Genomic DNA, 21,118 nt, shown 5'->3' on the forward strand with positions numbered 1-21,118 from the left:
GAGGAGGGAAGGGCTGTAATCACATTGCATGTGGCCATTGTGATGCAGGAAGTCCATAAAAATGCTGCTTTTTACTGTACATGTTACAGTGTGCTATGGATCTCCCTTCCGAGATTGGCCTCGGGGGACGATCCCTTCATTAACTGATTGCTGCATGAGTAAACATCTTCCACATGCCTGAGCTCAGATTGACCCCTGAGTCCTCATTCTCTGCCAGTGAAAACAATTCGACAGCTATGATGAGATTTCAATTCAACAAATACATTTATTGTGTGTGAAATGATTACATTCAGACCGATATAATTCTCATGATAAAATTGTTTTACATTTACTTTTTTTGGTGTACAAGAAAACATTTTGATTATATCAATTTGTTCTTTCGTTCAACCAACACTAAGTTTTAAATTATTGTAAAGACAACAATGGGGGAAACGGGGATGAGTCTTCAGCTCAAATGTCATATGAAATGACTGTTTCCTTTTTTCAAACAAATTGCCCTACAAAATTATTTTTATTTTCATTTCATTATAAGAAAAAAAAATGCTTGGAAATGTTGACAATTCTCCTTTTCCTCCCATATTAGATGTCAGTGAACAATAATCACACAATTATGAGAATTCCTTTCCGTATCAAATGTCAGTGACCCTGTATTTTGTTCACAATAATAGTCACTTTCATGGCCTAATTCTTTTCCTCCTAATTCTGAAATAAATATCAGAACATTTATTGTGGTAAAAATTATATCAACAAAATTGACATGACTCTTCAAGAAAACTATTGGAACCATATAAATCTTGCATTGCCTGCATTTTTAAACAAAATTATTTTTTTCAATTGCTGCTGAATGATGTTTTTCACACCATCCAGCTAAGTTTTATGCTTTAATTTTCAGTTTCTTAATCTTAATGAATATCCAATCAACATCAGAGCAAAGTGTTTTCAAAATATTAAGTCAATTTATTAAGCAATTATCAATTACAATAATTGCACAGCAATTTAACATAGACTTTGTAAAAATGCAGTGTTTTTTTGAAAATTCCATTCATTATTTCTTGTTGTCAATGCTACTATATTAATACCTATTGTTCAGGCCCATGCACATACCAAACGACCAATAATATCCCTTGCAAAATTCTTTGTAAATGTCTGATGTTTTGCTCAGGTGAAATATAACAATTATCTCAGCCTTTGAAATTCAGAGAACTCCAATTACTTTTCACTGCGATATTACTCTTCATTTCTACATATTACTCAGTCTAATATCAAGATGAGATATCTCCTTATTCTCAAATTCACGAATATATATTTTTAAAATCCGTTTGTTGCTAATATATCTTATATCTAATAATTGTGCAATTCAGTAAGGGCTACAAATGTGGAATTATGCTTCTGTACAATAAATACTGCAAGGACATTACAATGTACAATCTCTCAATCATTTTGAATATTGTATTTATTTTAAACTTGGAAACATTTTTGAATTGATTTGATTATAATTTCCTTTGATTCTGACACTTACTGTATATCCAATCACAATATCAGTAGATTATTTGGAGGTATCATCGTCCATTCCAATAATCACAGTATCTGCTATACCCTTTCTTCTAGTCACTCATAGCAAAATATATCTAATTCCACTCAATCAATATTCCTCAGAAAATATTTGAGAATGTTGCAGTCATAAAGCTGAAATATGCAGTCATGATAGTCATTAATTTTCTCTTGTTCTGCAGATCTTAGTTAAAACAACACAGAATTTTTGCTCCAGTGCTATAAATATGAGAAAAGATCAATTACTTCTCAGTAAAATAAACAAATGTCACTTGCTATTATTTATCAATTTTTGGTTATTTATCAAGTTTATGAATTGTGTGAGATGTGTTTTTAGCTTTCCAGTCATCTATTTATATTGAATGTGAAATTGAAATGGTGTGAAAATATCAGGGTGTGTTCATTTGAAAGTTCAATTTGCATATCTCTCACTTATCCCATTGATTGCATGATGGTTTAAGAACGTTTCGTTCACCAATCCTCGTAAATATCAAAAACTGTCTGATTTTAAATCAGATCATTCGTACCTAATTATCACTCTGTTCCAAATTCATGCAAATACCTCAATTTTATCGAACCTAATGTTCACACTAAACAATAAACGAAAAGCAACACAAAGACTTCCATCACCATCTGATTATTGTTCAGTAGAATAACCTGAGTAAGTAACTTATTGCTCCTGAAACCAATGACAACAGTAAGCATTTGTTTACTATTCATGCAACAAGTGGAACTGATATCTTCTATGTCAGTTCAGTAGTTAAAGATGATTTATGTTGCTTAAAACAATGCTTCTACTTTATCACGGATATTGACTGTAATACAATCATGTAAACAACAAACGTTTTGTCATTCTAAAAATCTTCAAGTTTACTTATTTTATATTTGTGTGCAAGAGATATTTCAAATTACAATCAATTTTGTTGTATAATTCAGCAAACCTAAATTTTGAATTTGGAAAAGTCTCCATTTTTGCAAAATGGAAGTAGTTTTCAGTTTATATAACAAATTAAATGACTTTTTTTTTCCAAATCACATGCTCTACAAAATGATTATTGGTTTCATTTAATTGTGAGAAAAGAACTGTTTTGAACATGTTAATTCTTTTTGTCTTTTCTATTCCAACATTATTCATCACTGTACAATAATGAACAATTATTATAATTCCTTTATGTACCAAATGTCATTGACTGCATCATTTGTTCACTTTCATGCTCACTTTCATTATCTATTAACTTTCTTCCAAATTCTGACACAAATGTCTGAACTCTGATCATAATATTAATCATCTAAATTAATAACATGTCTCTATGATGAAACCATTTTATTGAAATTCATATGTCTTGTGTTTTCTTCATTTTTTAGTAAAGAAAGAAAAGAATTTCTATAATCACTGTATGGCTCATTTTTTCCTCAATTCATAAAGGGAGTTACTATATTTTATTCCACAATTTACCAATTTTAATAACTATCCAATCAACATAACAGCAAATTATTTTTGAAATATTGAATCATTTTAATTGCTCATATAACATTATCAAGTCATTGTCATGATAATAATTGCGCAATTATTTAAGAAAGTGTTTTGAACAAGTAAAGTGTGATTCACATTTTAATTTAATCAATTGTTTCTGAGTAACAACACTGCAATATGAAACTTTATTTTCAGGTCACGTTTCCCACTATGGATCCAAGGACTTCCATTCCAACATTAATTATGAACATCTAATGTTTGCTTATTTGAATGATCTCTGTAATCACAGACTTTAACTTCACAGACCTGCAATTACTTTTCATTGCAATAATTCCTGTTTGTTTGCACATATTCCTCAGTCACATAGCAAAACGAGATTTCTCATGGTTTCTAAATTCATTGATCGAATTTTATAATTCAGTTGTTGCTCATACCTAATAATTACTCAATCCAGTATGTGCTGTGAATGTGGAATTACGGCTCTTTACATGAATAACTATTGTAGTGTGCAATCTCTCAATCATTGTTAATATTAATTCTTATTTTACGTGCGGAAACATAGTCGAAATCATTTAAATATATTTCACTTTGGTGCGAACATTTACTGTCTTTTCACCATATTAAGATTTAAGTATTTTTCATGACACAAAATCATGTAAAATTCTTGTGTCTTGTGAAGTCAAATGAAAAAGAATTAACATTTCTGTATTGTTTCATTAAACAATGACAATGCATTTTGAATTTTTCAAAGTTGAGCATTTTGCAAAGAAGGGATGTTGTCTTCAGCTGAATAATCACATTGAATGACTAAGTCACAGAATCTGCTGATTATTCTCTTCAACTTCCCAAGCAACCAAATTAACTAATTCTGCTGGTTCTAAATTCCTGGAAAGTATTTGATACTGTTGCAGTCTTAAAGATGAAGAAGTCAATGTGATTTTACTTTTTTTTATTGGAAAGTGCTGCATTCAAACATTTCAGGCACATAAATTGCTATTCTGCAGTGTTACAAAGATGAAAAGCAAGTCAATTTCTTCATCAGTAAACAAAGGTCACTTCCCGTTATTCATTAGTTAGCTCATTCCCAAATTTGTAATTAAACAATGCAATTCATCTGAATATTGTTGTGCCCTTTAACATATTAATTTTATAAAACTGTTCATTCATGATTTGTGATGAATATTTTTTGTTTTCCATTCATCTATTCATATTGAATGTAAGATTGGTACTCTTTGGCAACATCAGACAGTGTTCATTTGAAATTTGACTTTGCACGTCTCTCACTTATCTCACTTCTTGCATGGGGGCTGGGCATTGAGAAGATCAGTGGTTAGCACTGGTGTCTTACAGTGTTATGCACTTTGGTTTGATTCCATCCTCAGCCACATGTTTGTGTGGAGTTTGCATGTTCTGGTTTTCTCCCACAATCCAAAGATATGCAGGTTAGGTAAATTGGCCATGCTAAGCTGGACGTTCTGTTCAGGGATGTGTTGGTTATGTGCATCAGTCAGGGGTAAATGTCCAGTAATCTGAGAGCAGAATGGTGCTGATTGGATTATTCTTTGGAACGTCAGTGTAGACTTGTTGGGCTAAATGACCTGTTTCCACACAGTAGGGATTCCATAACCTTAGAATTGTGTTTCGCTAAACAAAACTGACAATTTTTTTTAATGTTGCTTTTAAAACTTATCTTTAACTGTCAATTGTCAATCTTGTAAAATATCTCAATGTTACTGAAATCAATGTTCAAACAAAACACTGCACATAAAGCCACACAAAGATCCTCAGGACCATCTAATTACTGTTCAGTGGAATAATCATAGTGGAATATCTTACTGTTCCTGAGATCAATCACCATTATCACATAAAGGATCTGGTTATCATTCCCTCTAATAAATGCAATCGTTGTCCTCTGATATTTCAGTTCAGTAGTTATACAACATACTGGTTGTTCAAAGCATGGTTATTCTTTATTATGAATGGCCAAGAGTTCTAACAGCAAAAGATGTTCGATCTGATTTGTTGCATGTTCTCAAACAGGTTTTCACTACAAATATGGCAAAAAATGTGTTAATTTGGTCTTGTTCAACTGCTGATGGGAACATTTTCAGTTCGTGTTCATCAAACATATTTGGAGAAAGTGAGGAATGCTGTAGCATTGGAAAAGGGCAGGCACATCCAAAGAGCAGGAGTATCAACCTGTCGGGCATTAGGCCATCATCAGAACAGATTCCTGACGAAGGGCTCATGGCCAAAACATCAATTCTGCTTCTCCTCGAATGCTGCTTGACCTGCTGTGCTTTTCCGGTACCACACTCGTTTGACATTAGAAATATTTGACTGCATATTCAGAGATAATACTAAATGTTGCCTTTGTCAATTTAATTTACTGTGCTTTCTATTCACTGAAGTTTTCATGTTAATTGCTCCTCTTTGTCTTCTTAAATCTGATACAAATTTCAAAATACAGAGCACATTAAAATTCACGTGAATTATAAATTTGATTTCTCGACAAGAAAACCAGTGGAAGGCGATATAGAATTCTTGAACAGCCTACACATTTGAATGAAAAAGCAATTCCTTCCAAAAAATGTTTGGACGTCTGCATCTTTCTTTCAATTCAATAATCCCGCAAATAGTTTATAATTGTCAGTTGATCTCACTGAATGAGTACCCAATCAATGTCAATGTAAACAGCTGAAACATTAACAACAGATTGATAACTGGGTGTTAAAGATCTTATTTGAAGTGAACAAATGTTTGGAATTTACTCGAATTCCACCAGAAAACATTCTTGAATCAAAATACAAGAAATGGGATATGTGAGAGATGTGCAAACCTTATTTTTAAACGAACAAACTCCAATATTTTCAAAGCATTTCAACCTTACGATCAAAATGAACAGGTGAATGGGAAAATAAAAACAAGTTTCTGACAATTCATAAACTGAACAACAATTACAAATTCACTTTGATCAAAGGACAGAGTAATATTTAGATGAATCACAACATTTAGTTACAAAGTAGGTAATCAGCTGACCGACAAGTGGTAGCATTTGTTAGTTTACTGAAGTAGCTGAAGTAGCTATCAACTTTATTCCCAATTTATAGCACGAGATAATAATGTTTAATGTGTTTCAATTGTATGGACTTGCCCCTTTGCAACAAAAAAAAGATCAATCTAATTACTTTGACATCGTAATCTTGAATTCTGCAACATTTTCAAATATTCTCCAGGAACGTATAAGCAACAGAATTAGATGCAGGTATCCCCACTATCCAAAAGTAGAGCGTTATTATGAAACCTTACATAATCTGAAAAGGCATTAGTCGAAGAAGCATTAATTTATATGGGAAACATCTCCCCTTTCTTCGTAAAAGTGAAAATCCTCTTCATATTTCTTTCAGTTAGAGAAAACAGGGACAGATGTAAGTCTTTTGTAAAATCAAAGTGGCTAAAGCGAATTTTCCAAAACATATTTCTTGGTAACCTGACTCAAATAAGTATCAGATTTTGTGATTATTGATATAATAGATAAAAGCGGATCTAATGTGCGATTGAAAAGCAGTTCAGTCTGAGCTTAGGTACTCTCTAATCAACATTCAGAGCAGCTCTTGATATATTTCTGTTGAAGGTGTGATTTGAAACCTTCCCTTGGGTCTAGTAACAGAGACACTACCACTGCTCCACAAGCTCCTTTCATAATGTTCCCACTCAGGACGTAACCACTGCAAAATTGTGTTTCATGTAGTTTCGCAAATGAAAACTAATCAGCCGTTTATTGTTGTAATTTGAATGGGAATTAATTAGGTAGTTTCTGTGTGTAATGGACTGGAAATTAAGCAATATTTTGCAATAACAATAGAATAAATGAATGATAGTCTTAAATACACAGGAATCTCATGACAATTCTTGGAAAGACAAATTGACAAAACTGCTTGATCATTGTACTTTGATTTAAAAATGCATCAGTCATTCAATGTGAATATTCAGCTGAAGACAATTTCCCTTCCTTTCAACAATGTACAACTTTCACAAATTCAAAATGAACAGTCATTGAAAAAGGAAGGAACAAGCAGTCTAGTTTCTAGTTTCTGTACATAACCATGCGATGAATTTTAAGTAAGATTTATATATGTAAAAATGAAACTCTTATTGTGGTTCGAAATACAATAAACGTTAGCATGAAGTGAAATATAATCAAATCAATTCAACTGTGTTTTCTCAGTTAAAATATAGTTCAATATTCAAAGTAAACGTGTGATTGTACACTGCAATATCTTTACATTAATTCAGTGCTGAGGCGTAATTCCACATTTCTATCCCTTCTTGTGAAGCAAGCTTGTGCCAGGAGTCTGAGAGGGTAGGGGAGGTCCTTAATGAGTACTTTGCTTCAGTATTCACGAGTGAGTGGGACGTTGTTCTTTGTGAGGACAGCGTGAAACAGGCTGATATGGTCGAACAGGTCGATGTTAAGTCTGAGAATGTGATGAAAATATTGATAAGTCATGGGGATAGATATGTCCCCTGGGCCAGAAAGGATATAACTTAGGTTGTTATGGGAAGGGAGGCAAGAGATTACTGTGTTTTGGCAATGATCTTTGCATCCTCACTCTCCACTAGAGTCATACCAGATGATTGGAGGGTGGCAAATGTTATTCCCTTATTCAAGAAAGGCAATTGAGATAATCCTGGGAATCATCGATGAGTCAGTCTTACATCAGTTGTGGGCAAATTATTGGAGAGGATTCTGAGAGACAGGATTGATGATTATTTGGAAAAGTATAGATTGATTAGAGATGGTCAGCATGGCTTTATGAGTGGCAGGTTATGCCTCACAAGCCTCATTGAATTATTTGAGGACAGAGTAGTGGATGTGGTGTATATGGATTTTAGCAAGGTGTTTGATAAGGTTCCCTATGGTAGGCTCATTTAGAAAGTAATGAGGCATGGGATACAGGAAAACCTGCCTGGTTAGATAATAAATTTGCTGGCCCATAGAATACAGAGTGAGATTACATAGATAGTTTTCAGCTTGGAGCACGGTGACCAATGGTATTCTGAAGGGATTAGTTCTGGGACTTCTGCTCTTTTGTGATTTTTACAAATGACTTGGATGATGAAGTGGAAGGGTGAGTTAGGAGGTTTGCCAATGACACGAGGGCTGTTGGAGTTGTGGATAGTGTGGTGGACTTTTGTAGGTTGCTAGAGGACATTGACAGGATGCAGAGCTGGGCTGAGAAGTGGCAGATGGAGTTCAACCTGGGAAAATATGAAGTTATTCATTTTTGAAATTGAAATTTGAATGCATATTTTGAGATTAAATGCAAGATTCTTGACAATTTTGTGGAACAGTGGGATCGTGGGGTTAACGTCCATAGATCCCTCATAACTGACATCCGGTGGCACAGTGGTTAGCACTGCTGCCTCACAGCGCCAGAGACCCAGGTTCATTTCCCGCCTCAGGCGACTGACTGTGTGGAGTTTGCACATTCTCCCAGTGTCTGCGTGGGTTTCCTCCAGGTGCTCCGGTTTCCTCCCACAGTCCAAAAATGTGCACGTCAGGTGAATTGGCCATGCTAAATTGCCCATAGTGTTAGGTAAGGGGTAAATGTAGGGGCATGGGTGGGTTGCGCTTGTTGGGCCAAAGGGCCTGTTTCCACACTGTAAGTAATCTAATCTAATCTAAAAAAAAGGTGATAGGGTTATTAAGACGGTGCATGGTGTGTCGGCTTTCATTAGCAGGGAGATTGAGTTTAAGAGCCATCAGGTTATGCTGCACCTCTATGGATCCCTGGTGAGACTACACTTGGAATATTGTGGTCGGTTCTGATCACCTCATTACACATTGGATGCGGATGCTTTAGAGAAGGTGTAGATGAGATTTATCAAGATGTTGCCTGGACTGGAAGGCATGTCTTAAGAAGAAAGGTTGAGGAAGCTGGGGCTTTGATCATTGCCGTGAAAGAGGATGAGAGTTTACTTGATAGCTTTGTGTAAGATGATGAGAGGCATAGATAGAGTGGATAATGAAAGACTTTTCCCCACAAAATGGCATAATTTTAAGGTGAATGGGGGAAGTTGTGGGGAGATGTCAGAGATAGTTTCTTTATAGGTAATGGTGGGTGCATGGAATGCACTGCCAGTGGTGATAGTAGATTCAGATCCATCAGGGACATCGAAGCGATTCTTGGATAGGCACATGAATGATAGTAAATGAAGGGCATGTTGGTTACTTTGATCTTAGAGGAGGATAAAAGGTCGTAACGACATCGTGACCAAAGGGCCTGTACTGTGCTGTACTGTTCTATATTCTATGGACGGAAATGAACATTTATATATTAGCAACACATAGATTTTCAAAATTGTATGAGCATACTTATGAATAATGATAAATTTCATCTTGCTATTTGACTGTGTTATCTGCAAAAATGAACAGGAATTGTTGCAGGGAAAAGTAATTAGGTTTTTCTAAATTTATAAGGCTGGGATAACACAGATCATTCAAATGGGCAAAAGTCATATTTTTAACAGTGCGTGTTGCATCAGAAATAATTGATTCTTATAACTATATAATACTTATTGTCATGCAAATTATTTAATTTAACGTCCATAGATCCCTCATAACTGACATCCGGTGGCACAGTGGTTAGCACTGCTGCCTCAGTGCCAGAGACTGTTAGAATCCTGAAAAAAGGATATACTGTACCATTTTTCAAACAGTCAATAAATTAAATTGTGAACCTCAGTATACTTGTTACCCAGACCAATTATTATGCAATTATTGTAATGGTAATGACTTAATAACTAATGCTAAAACCTAAACAGATACGTTGGTTCAATACTTTTTAAGCATGTTGCTCTGAAATTGATTGGATATTTATTAAGATCGGTAAACTGAGGGATCAAATATAATAGCTCGTTTGATAGAATTGAAGGGAAAAAAATGAGAGTGTTTATTGAACAGGATTGTTTTTGTTTCAAAATGCAGTTGATGCAAGAATAATATACTTTCCTCCATTGGTTTTCTTGTAGAGACATGTTCTTTTAAAAAAAAATTGTCATGATTCAATGTTGAGACACTTGTGTCAGAGTTGGCAAAATGGAGAATGAGGGAGAAAGAAATTTTTAAAAAGGAGAAATGAAAGGAATTGGCGCGCAGAGGAGCTCCAACTGTAGTGTCTCGCCCTGCTAACATCTTATTGGGTGAGCTGGGACGCAGACGAGTCAAGCAACAAGCTGACACAGTCATACGCACAGAATCATAGCTTACAATGACTTAGACACCATCGTCACCATGCCTGTATGTCCTGTCCCACCGGCAGAGGACATGTATGTAACTGAAATGCTGGAACATGCAGGGTAAAGGACTAAGATCTGCAGAATGTGATCAATGTGATTTATTTGATACTGCTCCAGAATATTAAACTCCAGTCCAATTTGAAAAGTTACTAGCGTCATCAGACTTTAACTACAAATGTCAGAAAAAAAATTATCAGAAAGTTACAGCACAGATCGAGGCCACTTGGCCAATCCGGAGTATGTGTAGGCTGTAAACTCCCCAGGCTTTACAGCTTTTTGTACTCACCATTGAGAGCAACAATTTCAGACTGTACTCTGCCCTCTATGCTTTTATAATCTGTTTTTAACATATTTCTTTGACAGCTGCACACCTTGTTCCCTTGTTTCTTTCCCAGCCCTAACTCTATTCCCCATGGCCTTACGGGACGATCATTTCTGCTATTTAATCTCTCCTGCCTTCCCCCGTGTGACAGAGTGTCTTTATGTCCTTGTCTCATCTCCACCTTGCTCACAACCTGTCACATTTCTGATGGTTCCTAGATCTCTGTAACTATCACTGCGCCCCCTGAGTCAATGGCGCGAGTTTTGAATTCTCTTCCTCCTGAGATAATCAGAAATCTTTCCGGTTGCAGTTTCCCCCAGATTTTATTTTGAAAAGCAGAGCACTTGTGTCAGAGTCAAATATTTGTGAGCCTTCATCCACAATTCCGAGCATTTGGATGTAATTTGTGACCCTCCCACAGATGTGTAACGTTACTGGATTGGCCATGCTAACATGGCTGCAGTGTGCAATTTATGTGGGTTGGGCTAGCCATGGTTAATGTGGAGTATGGGGATAGGGTGGGTGAGCAGGTCATTGCAGACTCGATGGACCAAATAGACTCTGTCTGCACCTATGGGATTCTGTGATTCTAACTATTTGTGATTGTTGTCCCATTTTCCTCATGCCAGGTTCATTCAACTCAGATACATATGATTCTGTGGGTGCTAACTCACTCCTTCCCTTCAGTTTTACATCAATTTCACACCATGTGAGGGTGGGAATGGATTTGTAAATATAAATACTCCAAACGAAACCCCTCACAGGTCAGGAACTGTTTCTGCTCCTTTCATCACTCACAAGGAAGGAAAATAAAGGTTCAGTCACAAATCTTACAGGAACATAGCGGTTATAATCACCAGAAAAGGCTGAACAGCTCAAAACTATTTTCTCAAGAGGAGGCTCAGAGACAGCGTGGTACAAGTAGAAGGTTTTGCGCCTGTGTTTTCAGAGATTTGAGGTTGCAATCATTGGATTGGAAGCATGTTTCATTGCCCCAGATCATCAAAGTTGAATTTTAATGTGCATCTTTCTGTCTGTCTGTCTGAGTTAACACTCAGATGGACAGGTCAATGTCTGAGTGTCTGACCAAATCCCTGATTGAATCTGCCTTCCCCACAAACTCAGGTGCCTCACCACTCACTAGGTCATGGGGAAACTCTGCCCTTACAATGAGAACTGTCATTGCTGTCGCCTCTCCTCGTGCTTCTGCCTAATCCCCACTTCCCTTCATTAAATCCCAGCTGCCCCTCGTCCACCCACATGGACATGTTGAAGAGAATGACAGGAGAATGGATTGAAACTGAGAGTTCAATCACCAGAATGAGAGGAAGAAGGAAATAAATGGTGATTGCGGATCCCAGGGGATACAGACTCCAGGATTAGTTGTTGTGGTTCTGTTCGCCGAGCTGGGAATTTGTCTTGCAAACGTTTCGTCCCCTGTCTAGGTGACATCCTCAGTGCTTGGGAGCATCCTGTGAAGCGCTTCTGTGCCGTTTCCTCCGCCATTTATAGTGGCCTGTCTCTGCCACTTCCGGTTGTCAGTTCCAGCTGTCCGCTCTAGTGGCCGGTATATTGGGTCCAGGTCGATGTGTTTGTTGATAGAGTCTGTGGATGAATGCCATGCCTCTTGGAATTCGCTGGCTGTTCTCTGTTTGGCTTGCCCGATAATGGTGGTGTTGTCCCAGTCGAATTCATGTTGCTTGTCATCTGTGTGTGTGTCTACTAAGGATAGCTGGTCGTGTTGTTCGTGGCTAATTGGTGTTCATGTATACGGATCGTTAGCTGTCTTCCTGTTTGTCCTACGTAGTGTTTTGTGCAGTCCTTGCATGCAAAACCAATGTAGTGTACAAAATCCCATGCAAGGACTGCACAATACACTACATAGGACAAACAGGAAGACAGCTAACGATCCGTATCCATGAACACCAATTAGCCACGAACGACACGACCAGCTATCCTTAGTCGACACACACACAGATGACAAGCAACATGAATTCGACTGGGACAACACCACCATTATAGGGCAAGCCAAACAGAGAACAGCCAGGGAATTTCTAGAGGCATGGCATTCATCCACAGACTCTATCAATAAACACATCGACCTGGACCCACTATACCGGCCACTACAGCGCACAGCTGGAACTGACAACCGGAAGCGGCAGAGACAGGCCACTATAAATGCAGGAGGAAACAGCACAGAAGCGCTTCACAGGAGGCTCCCAAGCACTGAGGAGGTCACCTCGACAGGGGACGAAACGTTTGCAAGACAAATTCCCAGCTCGGCGAACAGAACCACAACAACGAGCACCCGAGCTATAAATCTTCTCCCAAACTTTGAACATCCAGGATTAGTCCTTGTGGGCATTCCTGCAGTAATACAAAACAGCATTCCATGATGAGAGTTAAACCCGGGTGGTAGGAGAGGGAGCCACTGAACCTGAGCAGGTTTAGTTCAAACACAGGAGGTTTGTTCAGTCAGTAACAGTGTGTTCGACATGGAGGTGAAGTGAGCAGTGAGAGGAAATGTTACCACAAGCTGCCGATGGATAACTTTGATTGGAACAGGAGGAGGCTATTTCAGCCCCTCAACTCTGCTCTGCCATTCATGATGATCATAGCTGATGTGTGATCTAACATACAACTTTCAAAACCATCTAATTTCATCAATAAACTCCTCTGTAACACACAAGATGAGTATTGGAAAACTAAACATCTGCAAATGCTGGAAAATCAGAAATTGCTAGAAAAATTCAGTAGGTCTGGCAGCATCTGTGGAGAGTGAACCGTTCGTGTCCAGTGATCAGTCAGGTGACCAGCTGTAGCTGACCATTCTGTTGTTTCTGTAACACTGGAACAGGCTGTGGTGCGAGGGGAATGAGATTGTCAATAACAAACGAGAAAACAGGAGGACATATTCAATTAGAATTAGGAATTCACTTACCCCACCCAGTGGGACACCCACCGACACAGTCACACTGCGGAGAGGCCGTTTACCTGCCACACATATGGGAAGGGATTTACTCGATTTTACAATCTGCTGAGGCACCAGAGATGGCACAGTGGATTTAGACCCTTCACCTGCTCCATGTGTGAGAAAGGATTCATTCAAATCTCTCACCAGTGGAGACAGTAGTGCATTCCAACTGGGGAGAGGCCATTCGCCTGCTCAGTGTGTGGGAAAGGATTCACTCAGTCCTCTGACCTGCTTAAACACCAGCGAGCTCACTCTGGGGAAAGGTCATTCACTTGTTCCCAGTGTGGGGGGAGATTCACTCAAATGCAGCACCTGCAGAGTCCCCAGTGAGCCCACACAGGGGGAGAGGACATTCAGATGGTCAGTGTGTGAGAGAGGATTCAGTGATTCATCCCTCCTGCTGAGACCTCAAGGAGCCCACCAGAGGAGAGGCCATTCAGATGCTTAGTGTGGGAGAAGGGATTCAGTGATTTATCCTGCCCCCAAGACCCCAGCGGGTTCACACTGGGTAGGAGCTGTTCACCCCTCTATGTGACAAGGGATTTGCTGCATCTTCAACCCGATTGAGAGCCCAGTGAGGGCTCACAGGGAAGTGGTCATCCCCCTGCTCCATGTGGACTGCAGGACTCTGATTCTGATGTTACTGTCCATCAGAGTCAGGAGTGGACCTTGTACATGATGACACTGTTGGAGTATTGATGTTGCTGTAAACCACATTAACTGGGCTGGAGGTGATTGAACTTACATTGCCAATTTCTGAACCTCAGGTTGTCTCTCTGAGCAGTAAGTCTCCACAAACAGCAATGTGACAAGGAGCAGGGATCATCTGTTTTGATTTAAATTGTGATTGTAGCACAGGTGCTTCACAGCACCAGGTACAAGGTTGGAGTCCAGCCTTGTCCAACGCCCTGCGTGAAGTTCCCACATTCTCCCCATTATAGTGAGGGTTCCCTCCAGGTGCTCTGGTTTCCTCCCACAGCCCAAAGATGTGCAGGTTAGGTGTATCAGTCGTGCTAAATTGTCCACAGTATCCAGGATTGTGCAGACTAGGTGGATCAGCCATGGGAAATGCAGTGTTACAGTGATAGAGTGCTCTGGGCGTGATGTTTTTTTGATGGTCGGTGGGGTCTGATGGGCCAATGCTCTCCTTCCACACTGTCGGGATTTTATTCTATGATTGAGGATAAAGGCTACACAGCAGGGTGTCCTTGGAGAAGGAGCATGTAGTGTGGATCAATGCTCTCGATGCCTTTAGATAGAGGTGGGCACCGCAGGGGATACAGTACTTTATCTCCACCCCTGCCCCCTCCCCACAACTCTACTTTGATTTAGTCCCTTCTCACTCTGTCCCTTGTCATGGTTTGTTTGGCCTGTAATGGGCTTTGTTTGGAAATATTCAATTGGTTACACAAATGGTTTACTGCTCTTGATTATATGTCTAGATTAGAGTGGTGCTGGAAAAGCATAGCAGGTCAGGCAGGATCCGAGGAGCTGGAAAATCAACGTTTTGGCGAGAGGCCTTTTCCAGCACCACCCAAATCTAGGCTCTGGTTTCCAGCATCTGCAGCCCTCACTTTTGCACTGCTGGAGATTATGCCATTTTGCTTTTGGTTAACCTATAATGATAATTTTGATGGTGGGAAGGTTGCTGTGATCACATTTCTGGGTCAGAGAAATGGGGAAAAAGAACGCTTCACAGCTCACAGAACGAGAACTGAAAAGCAGTTAAATCAAACCAAAGGTTCAGACAGGGAGGGAATATTTCCCTGGAGTTTGAGTAGCTGGAAAGAGATGGTGTCTGGGAATAGACAGGATTTTGTTTTACAGGAGGTTGAAAGCTTTAAAACTGTTATATTCAGACAGTTTACGTTATTTTCTTTAATTTTATTTGCTGTGCAAAAAGCTTTTGCAACATTTTAAAGCCAAAATTTAGAAACCTTGTGTTAAAGATAAACGGTAAACAAAATCCATCAAACCATCCCTCACTGAAAACTGTTGTGGAAGTGCAATCTCCTGGAGAATCCCTGCCTACTCCTTCCTACCCGGGCTCTGTGGTTATATACATACCTGGGAGATAGCAGCAGCAGGAGGCCATTCGGCCTTTCAATCCTGCCCCACCATTCAATGGGAAACAGCTGACCATCCAGCTCAGTCTCCTGTTCCTGCTGTGTTCCAATCCCCTTTTCATGACTTTACCTTGAAGAACTATATCTAAGTCCTCCTTTGGCTTCACTGCCTTTTGTTCCAGTGGCGTTGCTGTGTTACTGTGTGGGTGTAGGCGGGGGTAATGTGATGGTGCTGCCTCCTGGAGGATGCACTCAGCGTCCCTCATCATCCTACAGTAACATCAACTGGGTTTCAGCAACGGGAGATAGAAACCGTTTCCAGGATATGGGCATCACTGGCTCAGCCAGCATTTATTCCCCATCTCTCGTTACCCTTTAGAAGATGGTAGTGAGCTGCTGTCTTGTACCATTCACAGTCCATTTGTCACAGATAGACCAACAATGCTGGGAGAGCGAGTGTTGCAGGATTTTGGCCCAGTGATTCTCCATCTTTGGTTCATCAAATGCTGGTCAAAGTAATCACAATCTGCACCTGATTTTGAGATTTCAGTCTGCAAATCTTAACTATCTAGCACCCTGCATAAAAAGAATATGTACATATTAGAAATTCAGAACAGACAATTCTAGTTTCTCTGGAATATCTTTTTCCCCTTTCTTCCCCCAAAGCTGTAACCCTCCAGCCCACTTACTCTCTCCCACCATTCTGACTCTACTGCCCCCTAATGTACACCCTCCCCATTCTCATGGTGTTACTGATAAACAGATCCTTGCCACCACTTCCCCGTCCCTGGTTAGAGTCTGCACCCTTTCTGGGTTCACTTCCTTTCCCTTAAGTTGCTGCAAGTCAATAATGTAACAGCAGAATGAAACAAAAGGAAACAGAAAGCGAGGTGGCAGATCCTGGACAGAACAGGAACCTTCAGTCTGGGAGAATGGGTCAGATTCTTCCTTGTTTCCCATTGGTCCATTCCCAGTGTTATGACAAGTTGCGAATGGAACTTGGTCCCATCTGGGCGTAGTGACACTTTGACCGCCCCCCCCACCAACTGATCAATACTATAGACAGATGCGTCCCTTTTCCTGCCAATCACAGTGTGAAATGCTTTCCGCTAGTTACTCCAAATAACATGCTTCAAAACCTGCCCACATTCTGTACGTCTACAGTGCTGGGTTTCCCCACACACGTGTGGTCCCTGCCTCAGGGACTGTGGGAATTGTCGTCCCCATGAAGCCTCTGGAGACCTGTCCCTGGAAAGTGAAAAAAAGTGTGAGCTGGAGGATGTTGTGTATAGGATATCTATTCAGACACACAGGACATGTGGGCTGTCACGGGGATTGACTAAGACATCCACTTAGACACCTCGATTTCTGACGTAAGGAATATACATTCAGCCAATTGCGGGGTGGGGAGGTTAATAATGGGCAGCAGATTTTACGCAGAGGTGGCTCAGTGGCTAGCACTGCTGCCTCACAGCTTCAGAGACCCGGGTTTGATTCCAGCGTTAGGCAACTGTGTGGAGTTTACACATTCTCCCCGTGTCTGCATGGTTTTGTTCGGTGCTCCAGTTTCCTCCCACAGTCCAAAGATGTGCAGGTTAGGTGGATTGGTCATGCCAAATTGCTCACAGGGTCCATGCATGTGCTGGTTAGGCAATTAGCCACGGGAAATGCAGGGTTACAGGGAATGGGTGGGTCTGAATGGGATGCTCATCATAGGGTTGGTGTGGAATCGATGGATGAATACTCTGTTTCTGCACTGTAGGGACTCTATTCTATTCTCATGAGGAAGAATGTACCTATCTCACTGTGTTGTGAATCTGTGGAATTTCAAAATGCAGTGGATGCCAAGACATGAGCCAATTTAATGAAGAGATACAGATTTTTAATTTGCAATGAGTTGAAGTGTGAGAGAGAGCAGGCGGGAAAATCCAGCTGAGACCAAGGTCAGCTCAATCATCACCGTATTAAATGGTGGAGCTGTTTCGACGGGCTGCATTGCCTCCCCTGTACCCAGTGTTTATCTTCTTACGGTAATAACTGGAAAGATGAATCCAAAACTCACCACCTTCACCAAAGGAGATTTTCAGAAACAGCAGGATAGTCAGGTGGATTAGCGTTCCAAACTTAGGGAGTGAGGAAGGGTGTAGGAGATAATGATTTTGCAATTTTAAACTGAGGGGTGACAGTGATTTATGGTTTTAGACTGTGTAGTACATTCACATCGTCCAGAATACTCTGTTGTGAATATCTATCCTGCACTTTGTTACAAAGCCAAGATCACTGACAATGAAACCAAAACACCCAGGAAACATCGCCTTCCCTCGTAATCTGATAAAAAGACTTGTCATTAATCTGGGTGAATTTAGAACACAGATGGAAAGCGGGAAGATTAAATCCAATCCCAAGATTCTGTGCTGAAACAAAGAAGACTACAATAGGATGAGGCAGGAGTTGGCTAATGCAGACTGGAAGCAAAGACTTTACTGTGGGACAGTTGATGGACAGTGGAGGAATATCAAAGTAATTTTTCATATTTCTCAGCAAAAGTATATATCAGTGAAAAGGAAGGACTGTAGGAAAAGGAGTAATCTGCCATGTCCAAGGCAATAAGGGAGTCTATGAAATCGAAGTAAAAGGCATACAAATTGGCAAAGACCAAGGATAAATTCAGAGATTGGAAAATCTTCAAAGCTCAACAGGAAGCATGATGGAATGGGGGATAAAAAGTGATGAGTAGCTATCCCCAGGGACAGAATAGCAGTTTACCCTGCTAGAGGGAAACCTATTGTGTGGAAAACATATGGCCTCTGTAATTATTGAAGCACGTAACTGTTATCATACAGATAATCCTGATCAAGTTAAAAATCACAGCACACCCCAAAAGCTTGTACTTCCAAATAAACCTGTCGGACTATAACCTGGTGATGTGTGGTTTTTAACTTTGTCCACCCCACCCCAACCTCAGCTCCTCCACATCAGCATCCCGATAGACAGACCCACTGAAACTGAAGTGCCTGTCAGGTACTTGAAGGAGCCACGGGGGTGTGGGGGAGGGGTATGTGATTTAACCACAACGTGCTGAACTGAACTAGACTTTTGAACTGCCGTTGCCATGGAGATAATATTGAGAGACAGTCTGTATTCAAAGTCACAAACCACAAAAGGTATAAGAAGGGGAGCCATACATCAGACAGGCGGGGAGTTACCTAATGCTGCCTGAAGGCGTTTTGCATGTACACTATCCAGGGAGCTGCCGTGTCTCATCAATAAAGACTCAAAGAGGACCTCTCAGAGTTCGGTGTCCAGTTATTCCTATCCAGCAGGGTTTAGGAATATGAGTACACAACAGTCAGTCTTCATAGTGGAGGATACGAAGAATATGCCAATAATTGATAAGGAGACTGAGGAAGGTGAAGACCAAGAAACAACCATTATCACGAAAGAGTTAGAGCTGGGCAAGCTAATGGTAAACAAGTCTCCTTGCCCCGATGGAATACATCCCAGGATACCAACAGAGTTAGGGGGAGAAATAGCGCATGCACTTAGAGTTATAACGTCCTGCAGCAGAGACAGGCCCTTTGGCCCAAACTGGCCCATGCCAATCAGAATGTCCATCCACACTAACCCCATTTCCCTGCATTTGGTCCATCTGCTTCTGAAACTTTCCTATCCATGTATTTGTCCAAATGTCTTTTACTTGTTGTTAATATACCCACCTCAACCACTTCCACTGGCAGCTCATTCCATATGCATACCACCTTTGTGTAGAACAGTTGCCCCAGGTTCCCATGTATTCATTCTCCTCTAACTTTAACCGGATGCCCTCCAATCCTTGAGACCCTGCAAAAAAGACCGAGTGCATTCACCTTACCCATGCCCCTCATGGTCTTATACACTTCAATAAAATATTCCCCCGCAGTTTCCTCTGTTCGAAACAAAAAAGTCCTCACTTGTCCAACCTCTCCCTGTAACTCAGACCCCTGAGACCTGGCATCATCCTTGTAAATTTCTTCTTCACCTTTCCAGTTGAATAACTGAAACCTACACTGCACTCATCACATTTCCTGTGTTTCCCCACGGCACTGGAACCGATGTGACAACGCCAATGGATTACAATCAATGATTGATAACTCACTCCATGACAACAATCCCATTTTCATAGATTTTTCCATGATGCAGGAATCCTTTTGTCTTTCTGGTTTCATGGTTAATTGTCCTCATCCAAAACCAATCTGTGGCTTACCTTTTCCAGGGAAATGTTCCATGATTGTTTAGATTTCATTGGTTTTTGAAAGTCTCTCTCCACAGTCCCCACGCTAACATGGACTTCACTGTCTCAGTACTTTTCCAGTCACACTGAGATTTGAAATATTGGCCCACGGACAGAATGCAAACCTTTCCTTCCAGATGAAAAGGCCAATGATATTCAGATCGGCACTTATCAAGTAACATGAAGTTCAATTTGAATTTCTCAACTGCAAATCCCCCCTTTCAATACTCTATAACAGAGAAAACAGATAGTGCTGGAGATCCTCAGCAGGTCTGGCAGCATCTGAAATGGTGACAGATGCAGGAAACATTGCAGCCTTGAAGAAGTGTTTAGATGATCACACCAGGCATGTGTGCTTGATGACCATTATGGATAAGATGGGAGCAGGGATCTCTTTCTGGAAGGGCCTTGGTGAGACCACACCTGGAGTACTGCATACACCTTTGTTCCCCTTTTCCAAGGAAGGCGCTCCTGGTTATTGAGAGAGTGTAAAGGAGGATCACCAGATGAGTCCTGGGATGTGAAGATAGTTAAGGACTGCAGATGCTGGAAGTCAGAGTCTGTACAATGTGGACCTGGGGAGGTGCAGCAGGTCAGACAGCATCAGAGGAGTAGGAAGGTTGATGTTTTGGGTCGGGACCCTTTGTCAGTCTTGATAAATAGCCCTGACCCGAAACGTCAACTTTCCAGCCCCATCGTATTCATGCTGGTCATCAAGCACCTATTAATTCTAGTCCCACGTTCTGGCACTCAGCGTGTAATCGATATTGTAGTGCTTGGTGTGATCATCTGAACACTTCTTTAAGGCTGCAATGTTTCCTGCATCTGTCACCATTTCAGATGCTGACAGACTTGCTGAGGATCTCCAGCACTTTTTGTTTTTATTGCAGATTTCCACCATTTTTCTGAAGCACAGAGTCATAGACATGTAAACAGCTCCAGATTTTGTTGACTCACATTCCTGGGATGTCAGGACTGATGGATGAAGAGGGACTCAATCTTCGTTTAATCCTCCTTTCCTTTGGCTTTCTGAGCCGCTAACTACATCACTAATGTTCTACCTCCCATTCCCTGTCCTGAATCTGACCCATCTAAGCCTACACTTTAGTTCCCATCCCCCTGCCAGACTAGTTACAAACTCACCAATAGAACTGGCAAA

This window comes from Chiloscyllium punctatum, chromosome 21 (genome assembly GCF_047496795.1).
Source record: "Chiloscyllium punctatum isolate Juve2018m chromosome 21, sChiPun1.3, whole genome shotgun sequence".
Classification (NCBI taxonomy): Eukaryota; Metazoa; Chordata; class Chondrichthyes; order Orectolobiformes; family Hemiscylliidae; genus Chiloscyllium; species Chiloscyllium punctatum.